We start from the raw sequence: 13,977 nt of genomic DNA on the forward strand, positions 1-13,977 counted from the left end.
TCCCCTCTCAAGGGATTGCAGCCCTGGCCTAAGCACTGGGCTTATGCATTACATGATTCAGGACAGAGACATCATCACCCACACATCGCAGAATAGCTTTGATTCTTCCTATGACTTCCTCTAGCGTGCTAGAGTAGTACTTGACCATTGTTGTAGTGTATTCTACACTAGCTTACTTTAATTATCCTTGGTAATAGCATAGTGTTCTGGCTAGATTTATGTCAATGTGGCAGAAGCTAGAGAGAGGAGGACTTCGATTGCAAGGATGCATTCTCTTAATTAGGGATCCGTGTGGGAGAGTCCATTGTGGGCAGTGCCATCTTTGGGTTCCATACCAAAGTAGGCTGAGGAAGTCGGTAAAGCAGCACCCCTCCATGGCCTCTGCATCAGCTCCTGCCTCCAGGTTCCTGCCCAGTTTGAATTCCAGCCCTTCCATGAAGAACAGTGATATGGAAGTGTAAGCCAAATACACCCTTTCCTCTCCAAGTTGCTTGGTCATGGTGTTTCACCACAACATAGCATAGTTTCTCATGTGCTTTGAAACGTACGTAGACCAGGATTTAACTCCTTGTTTTGTGAGAATTAATCTCATGTTGAGCAGATACTGTTTAACCCCGTGAACCTCAGTTTAGAAATGAATAAAGAATTTGTAGATTCCAGCTGATCGTGGCAGAAAATTATGACAACCTCCGTTAGGCAGACACGCGGATGAATGCTCACGCCTGTCTGCGGGTAGCCTGGAAAATGCATGGTTAAATGACATGTGTGGTTGAAAAACCAGGGCGAGCATCACTTTAGGTGCTTGATATCCTTTTTTTTGTAATGGCTTCATTATTTTTATTTGTTTTACTGATTTTATTAGGAATTATTTAATGGGTTCTTGTATCCTAAAAAAGATTAATGTTTACTGACAATAATGTCAAAGCGTAATCGGCTTATAAGATTTTGTAAATTCATAATAGAAAGAGTGGGTGCTATGCTTGCAAACGCCACGACACTAACAGCAGCGGTGGTAGAAAACTATCTGTAAGCCATGCCTGCTGGCTCAGGCCTATAAACTCAGTATAAACTCAGCATTCAGAAGGCCGAGGCAGGAGGACCACTCGTTTGAGGCCTGCCTGGGTAACTTAGTAAGATCCCATGGCAACATAGAAAGTAAGACGGCGTTGGTGATGTAGGTCAGGGTTACAGCTCCCGTTCAACACGCATGAACTCCTTGGTTCAATCCCTAGTACCACAAAATAATACTTTACAAAATGAAAGCGAATGGAATCTGGTTCTGTATTTCACACCTCCACTTGCATGGGAAGGAGCACTTTTGTAGCTGATTCTTCATGTGTCCCCCACCCTTAGGGGAGGCACCCTTCCAAACAGTGTTCAGTGGTCAAAGAGTGCCAGCCAGGTCAAGGCCAAAAGAGGGTTCTATAGCTGGACGGAAATGGAGCAGAGGGACAGACAAGATGGGAGAAAGCTAGCCTGCGTTGTCTCTTCCTCCAGGTTGAGAGCTGAAAAATCTGCTTAAAAAGAAATGTGAGACCACGTGCAGAACAGTTTTTTTTTTTTAACAGCTTTTGCTTCTTTCTCCTCTGCATATTTGGAGTCCGGTTGTGTCAGCGGACCCTGGCATGATCTACTGCGTATATGACTTTTCTACCCTATGCCCTAGTAAGAAGGGTGTCAAGGGAGGCCTGGCTGTGGACACAGGGAACATATTGTTGCAGTGATTTTGCTACAGTGAAAACCAGACTCCTTCTCTGAAACTAACTTTGCTACACATGCAAAAAAAGAAGCCATTCCCATTAGTTTTTTCCTGGCCCACGGTAGAACCACAAGTAAGGCTTCTGTGGCAAAGGGGTGATTTTTCTGGGTTGAGGGAAACTGGCTTACCTATTGTTCTTGGCACAAAAAGAGGGGCACTCTTTGAGACAAGGGAGACAGAACAAAGTGGAAAGTTCACAAAGCATATTAATCTTCCCAAACAAAGAAATAGCAAATTATTTTCCCTTTAAAACTTTGCTTATTTGTGTGTTTAGAAGTTGGGATTACAGTTTAGGGAAATCATCACAGCCCTGAGCTGTCTTGTCACCTACTATCAGTGTGCATTTAATGCTGTGTTGAAAAGTTGGCCACAAGAGTTCTGCTGTGGCTACTCGGTAAGATGATCGTCTTGAAGTTTTGCTTCTCCTGGAGAGGATTCTCGCATAGCTGAGGTAGGTATGCGGGTTGTGGGAAATGCACTAATAAATACCATTTGAAATCACAATGGATCTTGAATTTGGGGCAACGCAGTGCCACACTTTGAAGCGAATACCTTTCACTTGGAAACGGTTAAGCTTGCTTCAAGTTAGGGTCTCCAAGTCGCAGTCGAGTTGGCAAGGGAAGGTGATCTCCGACGCGTGTGTTTCCCCCAGTTGCCTATCAGATACAAATATTGGAGAACACCTCACTCCTTCAGAAGCTTCGTAGAGACATAAGCTAATAACTTACTCCGGTTACACTCTGAGGTAAGAATGGGTTGAGGCAAAGGCACCAAGCGGGGACTGTGCATTCTTAGACCTGATCGTTTCCCTTTGGACAAAACCCTGAGCTTGCAAGGCCCCGAAGTCTAGCACATACTGTTTTAGTCTTTCTTGTGTGTCTCCGTTACTAGGCAGCCTAAAGAAATGGAGCAGAGGTGGGACTGAATACACACACTCATTCTCCTGTCAGCACTGGTGAGCCCTTTCTTGTGGCTTACTTCTAATTGAATACACTAAAATTAACAAATGTTTTTCTGGAAAAAAAAAAAAAAAAAAAAACCACTCCGAGAGAATAGAGATGACTAGAAAAAGGTAAGGTTTGCTTAGGAGGAGAAGGGTGACGTAGTAATTTAGGATAGGATCGTCCCATCTCTGATTCTACACCAGGACTGACAAAACAAAACAGGAGACAGGCAACCTTTTTTTTTTTTTTTCCTCCTTTTGTTTTCATATTTCAAGTAAAATGGCAGCCTCCATCAGCCAAAGGCCACAGGACTGTGGTGCAGAGCTAAGGCAACTTCATGCTCAAAGGTGTGATGGGGGTGGGGTGGGGAGTAAGGGATGGGGAGTTAGGGCTGGAGGTGGGGTCCAGCTTGAGTTCTGCTTAAAGTGCTACCTCCAATACACCCTGTCGCTGTTTGTCCTTTGCAGCAGGCCCATTTCTTAGTTCACCTGACCTCGCTTCTGATCCTTTCTAATTTAAAGGAAACACATTTCCTTTCTTTTTTTTTTCGGAGCTGGGGACCGAACCCAGGGCCTTGTGCTTGCTAGGCAAGCGCTCCTAACCACTGAGCTAAATCCCCACATAGCTTTCAATGCTGGTCTTGTCTGTAGACCCGTAGGCTTAGATCTTGAATAATATGACTGAAACATTTGCCATTTCCACGGTGTTACTAAAAGTGGCCTAAAGCCTAGAGTAAACACACTATCGTCTGAAACGCGCTGTGAAGAACAGCACTTTCACACTGCTGTCCTGTGCTGAGTGCCTAGAACGGAGCTTGGTGAGTCGAGTCTGGACCAACTGGTAAGTGCTCCCACATGTGACCGCCATAGACTTCATTCAGACAGTTTATACTGTACGCTCGATACGTCAAAGTTAATAGGTGTTAATGTAGGTGAGGAATCACCTGGGGGCTTGTGTAGAATTCTGACATTATTTTTGAATTCTGGGTCTGATGCTTTACTTCTAAAATGGATTACTAAATCAGTTTCTAAGTAACAGCGATGTAACAGACCCTATTCACTCACTTGCAAAGGGAATTTTCAATACAAATAAAGTCATGCATATTTATACTAGGGTAATTCAAAATAACTTCCTCACATAAGCACAGCTACATTCAAGTAAAATCTTGCCAGCATTTCTGAGTACATTGCTTTAAGGAAAAAAAAAAAAAAAAGCCCCGTGTAGCGTCCGAACTATTTAAACATCTTGCCAGCTTCCTTAACATGCCCCAGCTATCTTTCTTTAAATCACTGACAAGGATTTAAAAACTGCTTCATCAGAACAACTGTTACCCTTTTTCCTACTCCCGCTAGAACCTGATCTTTTAAAGGGACCATATTTACAGCTTCTTTTGAAATCTTGAAACCATTTGGCTGATACATTTTTTTGCTACATTTTCTTTTCCTGATTTAATTACTGGAGATATTTGCATGAAAACAGGAGGACGGGGACATAGAATTTTTTTTTTTTTGCCTTATGAGCTCATGAGTTTTGGATGCCTAGTCCCCGAGAACAGTGCCTGTTTTATTACAATTAGGAAGCCAAGAGCTACTTGAAATTGTACAACCGTGGTTCTCAACGTCCCTAATGCTGCTGCGACCCTTTAATACCGTTCTTCGTGTTGTGGTGACCCCCAACTAGAAAACTGTTTTCATTGCTTATTTCATAACTGTAATTCTGCTGCTGTTATGAATCATAATGTAAATATCTGTGTTTACCAATGGTCTTAGGCAACTCCCGTGACCCACAAGCTGAGAATCAATGTTGGAAAAGAATTAGTTGAAAGTGAAGTAGAGTTCAGAAACAGGCACTCAGGAAATTAAGGAATCCATGAACCAAACAACAGTGACTTTTCTTCCAGGCCACTTTAAAGCAGTATATATATTAACTCACACTGTTGCTACCGAAAGGGTCAGAACACTAAGATCTAGGCAGAGCTTGTGAGTCAAAGCTTCCCAAGAAAACCACATTCGGGCAGTGACCGCGGGTCCTGTGGGTGTTGATGTGTCAGCACGAATCTCAGAAAACAACCAAGAAAGCAATTCCAGACCAAGTATGAACTCTCGGCATGGCCACTGACCATTAAGGAGAAACACATAGATCTCTCCCATCCCTCCAATGCTACCTACCTGGCAAGTGTTCGTTATCTTTCACAATCAGGTCAGAGAAGACCAATCAGGATGAGCTCTGAGCATCTGAGAGACGCAGTGGTTTCCATGCTCAGCGATGGAGTCACGGTCTCCTCAGCTCTGTATTCTGCACTGTGTTTTCTATACTGCGCGAACGGTTCCACTGAACCCCCTCTTGGTTTGTATGTTTTTTTCACCTGCACCCTCACCTTGCTTCTGATTCTCCTGCCTCTGCCTCTTCAGCATATTCTACCTGTGTGCATCAGTACAACTGGCTTTGCTTGATTTTCTAAAATTGCATTTATTTAGTGTATGCACAAATGCGTGTGCATGGCATAGTGGTGTGTGTGTGTGTGTGTGTGTGTGTGTGTGTGTGTGTGTGTGTGTGTGTGTAAGTCAGAAAACAGCTTACAGGAATTTTCTCCTTCCCTCACGTGAGTTCCAGGAACTAACCTCAGGTCATCAGGCTTGGTAGTAAGTTTAAGAATACAGTTGTAAAATTATTCAAATAAAATGCTAGCACATTAAAAACAATCCGAAACGGTTCCCCCCCCCCCACATTTTCCTCTAATCCCCACAATAAACTTTTAAGGTTAACAAATGATCTTATGCATGGTCCTTCTCTTCCTTCCCGCAATGCTAGCGCGGAGCTCGGATGTCACAGCCCTTGGTGGGCTTCGCTGTTACCGCAGTTACATCTTCAGCACCACGCCTGGTTGTGAAAGAAGGAAACCAAGGTTTCCATGGAAGAGAGACAAAATAATCAGATCTCTTTGGAAGCCTCAGACTTCCCTAGGGCTAGTAGAAAGAAGTATTTGTATCATGAAAGGTGAGGGTGGGTGTTGAAAGGGACCGGCTTTCGTTGAGCAGGAACACAATCTAGGTTGAAATTGAACTCAGGTCCTCCAACTTAGTTTTGCCCTGTATGCAGGGAAAATGAATATAAATATTCTAGGGAAAAAAATGTGTGGCTTTAGGAGAGCAGCTGGGCCCAGATGTTTGCTGGCTTTTTCATAACAAGTTTGTCAGTTGTCCCTGGTCCAGGAAGACAAGTCATAGATTTGACCAATAGAATAGCCTAATAGCTCTAGTTTGTTTGTTTATTTATTTATACAGGGTTTATTGTTTATTTATTTATTCAGGGTTATTTATTTATTTATACAGGGTTTATTATATAGTCCTGGGTATCTGGGAACTCCCTCTGTAGACCAGTCTGGTCTTGAACTCACAGAGATTTATCTGCCTCTGCCTTCCAGGTGCCGGGACTCAAGGTGTGCACCCCCTCACCCAGCTCAAGTCTGGATCTTAATCCTTCCCCATAGGTGTGTGTATTAAAGGTGTGGATGGCTCTGTTGGGAGGTGATGGAAACAGAGAGAGCTGGGTGGGTCTAGTGGGAAGTCTTAGGCCCATTGGAGAAGGATTAGTGGAAGTCTTCAGCTCATTGGAGGAGGACTTTTGGCCTCCTCAGAGGCACCAGGCCATTGGCTAAAGCTTCCAAAAGTTTTCAGATTTGATGGTCTCAGGTATTTCATTATGGCGATGGAAAACTGGCTGATGCAACACTTAAACCAAAAAAAAAAAAAAATCAATTTTTTTTTGTTTGCTTTGATGTTTGTTGTACATGGAAATGGATAACTGGCGAAACACCTTTGTCAAAAGCTAACAAGTTCTCCATTTCAAGTAGTACCGTGAAACTGTCAGGAGTAGATGTTTCTTGTCGTTTTCAGGATCTATTTCTGATCACATACATCCTAAGAATGTGTGTAGTTTTGTAGTTGTGAGTGAGATGTTGGCTTCCAGGTCTCTACTCACCAATGTCTAAATATTCTTTTGAGGGAAGAAAAATTTCACGGAAAGTAAAAGTCTGGCTAAAAACATATCAATATAATTATTTAGCAATTCATGTGTGAAATGCCAATGGTACCAAGTAAGTTCTGCGTATATGACAAAGAAATAACTCAAGGTAAATATATACATTCTCCCTTCTCACCCCGGCAACCAGTTAAACAGCTTTTTAAAGAGTTTTATTTTAAAATTCTTAAAAATTAATTTTTAGACGTAAAGGTGTTTTGCCTACACGCATGTCTATGTGCAGTACCCTTGGAGGCCATAGGAGTGTGGTGGATACCTGGAACTGGAATAAGAGATGATCGTGAGGGATTATGTGGGTGCTGGGAATTGAATCCAGGTCTCCTGGAGTAGTAGCTAGTGCTCTTAACCTCTGAGACATCTCTCCAACCCCCAAAGTGTTTTAAAAATGTTTCTGTGTCTATTTCTTAAACATGCTATGGTTAATGTAAGTGAAGTGGATAATATGCCAGAGTAGTTGGATTATTAGTAAGTTCTAATGTGTAATGGGGTACTACTTTTCCCAAGCTAATGGATTACTTGGTAAACCATTATCTGTCTGTCTGTCTGTCTACCAATAAATCATATATATGTTTTATATTCGCTCATGTATATATCCCATATTTACTCAATCGGTGAGTGCTAGTTAATTCCCTACTATGTGATGAGAACTCCTGGAAATTTAAAAAAAAAAAAAAAAAAAAAAAGATCAGGGCAGACTGACTCTGCGCAGGTGACCAGAGCAGAGAGACTGTGTGAGGAATGTCACCGGGAGTATAGAAGGCGCTCACATTTAGTCTAATAATAGCTACAAATAAAGTGAAGGCAGGAGTAGATCTTCTTAATGCACAGAGGGTCAGCTCCTTGAAATCCATCAACCACAAGTGAAAAGAGTTTAAATCACCTGTGACGTGTTATAACCCTTTGAGGCTGGATTAAAGGCTTGTCGCGAAACTGCGAGAAGGCTGGGCAAGAGAGGGGAATAAATTCTAGAGTCAGAATTACCGGGAGAAGGGCGATGTTCTAAGGGCTTCGATGAGCAATGTTCTCCAAACGCTGACCTCGTTACCCAGGTGCTCATTCTGGTGGCTGGGCGTCCCTGTACTTGCAGAGGGCAGACCTGCGCCCTCCATATTGCTTCTGTCGTGCTTGTAATATCGGAGTCTCGGGAACTGGATGGAGCCCTTGACACTGGGAAGGAACAGACAGGCCAGCCATGAAAGAGCCTCAAGGTAGCCTCCACAGCGGTGTCAGTGAACTGGCAGTGAGGGCTGCTCCTCAGGGAGCCCAGGGTGGTTGGGGCGACTGGGGAGTCTGGCTTATGTAGCAACCTCTTTCTCCTGTATCTGTCCTTCTTCCTGTCACCACTAGTCTTTTTTTTTTTTTATTCATTTGTTTAAATCCCAAGACTGTCTGTTATGCCCAAATATTGAATCAGGCTTCTGTTTGCAGCAAGAACTATTAATAGTTTTAAATGTGAATTTGGCTTTTGTTGAGAGAATATTATTTTCAGTAATTGTCAGTTCATTAGAATATAAGTAAGGCTCGGAATTTTGCTGAAAAAGTATGATACTTGAATTAAAATAAATATAAACAAAGAACTTCAATATTTTGATTTATTTATAGACTCCCCTGTTTGTATATTGAAAGCCAAAAATTTAAGAAAAAGCTATAAAAAAAGCAGAACTGTTATAAAGAATATTTGACTTTCCCCTTGGGCATCTTCCCTCTGTTTACGACATAACTCGATTGCATCGGTACATAGGCTGCTCGTATATAATGTGCTGAGGGTCTTAGAAGTAGACCCAGAGGCAGTAAGCTCACTGTTGATTCTTTTGTTCAACTTTATTTTAAAACTTATTTTTAAAGATGGAGCTTTATTTTCTGTTCGCTCAAATATAAATTCACGCATACATGTGTGTGTTTGTGTTTGTGTGTATGAGTGTGAGTGTTCATTTGCTTCCTTTTATTTATTTTATTTTTTCTTTTTTGAGCGTGTCTCACTATTTATCTCAGGTTGTCCTGGAACTCACTCAGTAGACCAGGATGGCCTCAAACTCACAAAGGTCTGCCTGCCTCTGCCTCCCAAGTGCTGAGATTAGAGGCGTGGGCCACCATGCCTGGCTCCAGATGTATTTGAACAAAGGCTAAGGTTTTTAATTGATTACTTTTGTTCTTGGACAATTTCAACATGCGTTCTCCCACCCCAACACCCTCATGTATCTCTTCCCAATCCCCCATCACCTACTTCCCCAACCACTACCAGTTTTTTTCCAAGACATAGAACTTTCCGCTTACTTTTATGACCTATTGACTCCCACAGGGCCACCTGCGTGACTATTGGATGGGAACTATCCAATGGGGCCTGGTGAGGTCATCAGCGGGTGCGTAACTGAAGGGCATGGTTCTCCTCCTTGAATATGTCTATAGCACATGGCCGATCAGGGAGAAGGGAACCCCTCTAGGCACCCCCTCCTTTCATGCCTGACTGCTGATGGGTGCATCCTTGTGCAGACCCAGTACAGATGACCACAGGTGCAGTGAAACAATGATTGTGGTGGCCGTGTCTGGCCAGGAGATGACATTTCTCAGCCCTTCTTTCTGTCTTCTAGCTGTTGCGTCTTTTCCACTCCTCGGATATTCCCTTGCCTTAAAGGGGATGGTATAAATGACTCCTTGCCTTAAAGGGGATTGTATAAATGACTCCTTTTCTTTAGGGGTGAGCACCACTTTCTCTATTACTTAATCTTAGCACCCTACGCAGCCACAAACCTCTCTCTCCATTCATTACCATTCACTGTCAAGAGCTGCTTCTCTGGTTAAACATGAGAATAACTTGGGTCTACAGCTCTAGATACAAATATCTAGCAGGTAGATTGACACTGTGTGAATTTACTAAATGAAAGTATTCAGCAGCCCCTATCATCCTATTTACTCCCCCAACATTTTCTTTTTAAACCAGGTTTACAGTACTAGGCATGGATGGTCTCCTATGGGTCTCAAATCCAATTAGAGACTAGTTGGTTACTACCATAAAAGTAGTGCCATTATTGCAGAAGTGGACCAGGCAGTTTTGGTCTAGTAAACTTTACGATTCACAGCTGATAAGACTATGGATACTCCCCTCCCCAGAAGCATGTATAGCACCTCCCAGGACCCTGAAAACTACCTGGCAGGTAGGAAGATTCCAGGTCAGTTTTAACTTTATTTATTTATTTTTTTCAGATCATGTATCAAAGCTGTGTGGTATCTTCAACAATAGTGTCCTACTATTTAATTCTGATAGTTGGGTTACTATTGCTAGGATGAAGCACCGTGTCCAAAAGCAAGGTGGAGAGGAAGGATTTATTTGGCTTCTGTTTTTATGTTGTATTCCATTATTGAAGGAAGTCAGGATAGGAACTCAAACAGGACAGGAACTCCTGGGGACAGGAGTTGATGCAGAGAGCATGAGGGTGTGTGTGTTGCCTACTGGCTTCCTTCCCATGGCTTGCTCGGCCTGCTGTCATATACAACTCAGGACTACTGGCCAGGGATGGCAAAGCCCAAGATGGGCTAGACTTTCTTCCAAAAACGCCCTACAAGCTTGTCTACAATCCAATTTATGGAAGCATTTTCTTTGTTTTCTTTCTTTCTTTCCTTCCTTCCTTTTCTTCCTTCCTTTGTTTCCCTTCCTTCCTTCTTTCCTTTCTTCTTTCCTCTCTCTCTCTCTCTCTCTCTCTCTCTCTCTCTCTCTCTCTCTCTCGGGTTAAAGGCATGTGCTACCATACCTGGCTAGAAGTATTTTCTTAATTGAGTTTCTCTCCTCTTTGATGACTCTGATTTGTATCAAGTTGACATTAAAGTATCCAAAACGAATGGTAACAGCTTACCCTTTTGGTGCCTCTAGAACCTCTCTGATCAAATCATTGTGATTTGATCTCACTTTGAACTTGGATTTTTGTTTAATAACACATGCCTCTTGGAGTAGCTTTATCCAAAAAGCCGAATTTTTAACCCAACCATTTAACATTTGCAAAGAGTTCTGGCCAAGTCACATAGCTTCTGTCACAGTGGCCAAGTCACAGGCCTCTGGTTCTGCATCTGAAAAAAAAAAAAAAAAAAAAAAGATTGTAGCACTGGCCTAGTGAGATATTAGTCAGAGCAGAAGAGACAGTGGAGATCCAGTTAACTGTGCTTGGGGCTGTATTCAGATTCAAGTTATGGCCACATTGGATAAAACATGAATGTGTTCAAAACCACAATCACTTCCCAAGGTAAGGAACCTGAAATGGCAACAACTGAAAGGATAGGGAAGGAACTCTTGGCTTCTAAGCGACACTCTTCCAAATCGTTCCTATTGACAGGTTATAAGAAAAGGCTGACAGATAATGAAGAGAGCTTCCTTTTCCTCCCAGCCTTAAAGCATTTTCTCTTAAAAAAAAAAAAAATCATCAATAAAAACTTGAGGCCTAACCCAGTACTAAAGGTGTCCAGACAAAGGACATTTTAGAACTGTTGTGTTTATGAAAGGGAGGTGCCATGAGCATGTACTTGTGTCAGGCAGGGTGCACATGATCAGAACAAGTCTGCTAACAAGGCTTCTTTCTTGTCCTTGGCCGAGAGTCATAAAATTCTGTTTGGAGATGAAGCGCTTCTCTGAACAAAAGTCGGAATGTTAGTGCAGATGTGTGTGTGCGTGTTTGTGGGTGTGTTTATGCATACATGTTCTTGTACATATGTATGTGCATGTTTACTTAATATGGAAAAAAGAATGACTCTTTTGTTGACTCTAAGGGTAAGGTCAAATTTTAATCCCACAGCTGTCCAGATATGAGACATGAAGAACATAAGGAATTCCTGAATAGAGACGGAGATGGCTGGCCCAATGGCCTATCTCCCCCAGATCTGTTGCAACACCTCTCAGTGTGGCCAGCGTATCTTCTGACCCTGTTCACTCCATAAACGTGTCCGCCTCTCTCATAAACCCGTTTTTACTTTATCTTTCACTCAGTGGAGGTATTTGGAAATTCACAGGCTTTCCACATGACTTTGGATCCATGAGTGAAATAGTCCTACATTACCACTACTTCTTAATAAATAGAAATATCTCGATCCTATTTGTGGCAGGCATCATTGGACATTTGGAAGAAATCAACTGACAGGACAAATATATTTGCGGCTATTTTAGAAAACAAGTTGTTTTGCTAATTTACAATCTATTATTTTTAATGGTACGGAGAAGTAGAGAGTGCCTAAAGTGAGTAAATATAAAAAACATTCCCTCTGTTATATCACTCTCACTAGCACACCATTTTGCAAGAACATACCAAGTTCAATATAGACTCAAGAGTAGGCTCTGATGGTTTATTTAGATTAAGTTAGATTGGGCTTAAGTCATATCCTGATAAAAATTTTTATTCCATGAATCCTATACATATATATATCTCAGGATAAAATAAAACTGGATTTCACTTTACAAAAAAATTGAATTAATTCTTTAATATGATAGAAGCAATTTTTTATTAATATTTCCCCCAAATGTTCCAAGTGACTGGGGTCAAATTCTTAGGTTGACGTTGAGGGGGTGGCACCTTCTGGAAGATAAACTTGACAACTTCCTATATGGTTAAGAAGAACTGAATATTGCTAAAATAGAGTTAATGGACACAATGTAATTGAATGATGCTCCCTAAAAATGGTTTGAGCACGTGTGTGTTGCTTTTGGTGAATACGTTGAAATTACATATCAATTTTGTCTTTTAAAAAATACACAGGATGACAGACTTGCCCTGTCCTCACCCTAGACATGCTAAGTCCTGAAAATCACATGAAACACCTCATCTCCATGCAGATAGTCTGTGAACACATAAGAAAAAGTACAACAGCTTGCCTCTAAGATGTGTTGGATTTTGGTTTACATATTCATTGGAGTCTAGACACTGGGAATCAAGCATCAAATGGGTGCTTCCCCAACATGAAAGGTTTTTGTGTGTTGGAATAGTAGCCCATAGTCGAGCGTCAGCACCTAGGTGAGGGATGACCAGTGAGCTTTGTTTTCTTTTACTGTCGTGTTCTTGTTGACTACAAGCCAAAATGTGCAATGGTTTGTTAATGAAGAAAAGAAAAAAAATATTTGAGAAGCCAAGCTACTCCCTTATACCCCATTCTCTCTCTCTCTCTCTCTCTCTCTCTCTCTCTCTCTCTCTCTCTCTCTCTCTCTCCTCTCCCCTCCTCCCTCTCCTCTCTCCCTCCTCTCTCTCCCTCTCCCTCTCCCCTCTCCTCCCTCCCTCTCCCTCTCCCTCTCCCTCTCCCCTCTCCCTCTCCCTCTCCCCTCCCCTCCCCTCCCCCTCCCCTCCCCCTCCCTCCCTCTCCCTCTCCCTCTCTCTCTGCCTCCAACCTGGGGATCAGATGAAAGTTCTTGGCTACTGCTGTTGCAATGTTCCCCACTGTGATGGTCATGGACTCTCTCTCCTCCTCTGGAACCTTGAGCCCAAATAAATGTTTTCTTTTCTAACCTGTCTTTATCATGGCTTCTCTTCACAGCAGAAGAAAAGTAACCGAGACACTGTAGAACATACTTTGAATCCTAGCTCCTTGAGAGGCCTTTACAAGTAAGTGACTTCTGTAGGTCTTTGGCTCATTTTACATTTGTGGACTGTGACCTCTGAACTCGACCTTCAAGAAGGAGGTCTCAATGAAGGATGTACTTGTGTCCAGGTCTTATGATTTTTACCTTCAGTCATGTCACTTGGAATCATTCTTGCCCCAACAAGGGCTCCGCTATCCTCTGTGGTTAGATAATCCCTTGGATGATGGTCAAACCGTCTGCAGTGCATAAAAATGCCAGCATTCACTCCATCCAGCTACCTTCATGTTTATATGCACAGTGCATCTCTGTAGCCACACCTTGATTTTGTGTTTATGTGGTGTTTGGGGATGTGTGGCAACATGTACCACTTAGCTACAGAATGTTAAAATTTCTTTCCTGGTCACTGTGCTGCATGACTGATCCATTTCATGTGATATATTTAGTATGGTTCATTGCCCACTGGTCTTATTATTTAATAATTTGCATTAAATTGAATTTTCTATTTACAGGTGTAAATGGAAATTTTGGTTTCTGAGAGCATATTATTTCCTGGCTAGAATGTTCCTGGGTGAATTAGATCTGCCATTATTAGATTGTACATACCTGGACTAAGCTGGGGCTGTTTAATTACAAAATCCTTGTTATTTTATTTTATTTTTTGTGATTAGGCTTGGGTTTCTGAGGCC

The 13,977-nt window shown here is 42.1% G+C and overlaps 1 long non-coding RNA gene across 1 annotated transcript in view; it reads left to right on the forward strand.

Moving 5' to 3' along the window:
* Window positions 1-1,575: 1,575 nt before the first annotated feature.
* Window positions 1,576-13,977, forward strand: part of LOC116901388 — a 34,948-nt gene continuing 22,546 nt past the window's right edge. The window contains exon 1 of the long non-coding RNA XR_004387985.1: window positions 1,576-2,714. This is a non-coding gene — a long non-coding RNA (uncharacterized LOC116901388). The remainder of the gene's footprint in view (window positions 2,715-13,977) is intronic.

Source organism: Rattus rattus, chromosome 5 (genome assembly GCF_011064425.1).
Source record: "Rattus rattus isolate New Zealand chromosome 5, Rrattus_CSIRO_v1, whole genome shotgun sequence".
Lineage (NCBI taxonomy): Eukaryota > Metazoa > Chordata > Mammalia > Rodentia > Muridae > Rattus > Rattus rattus.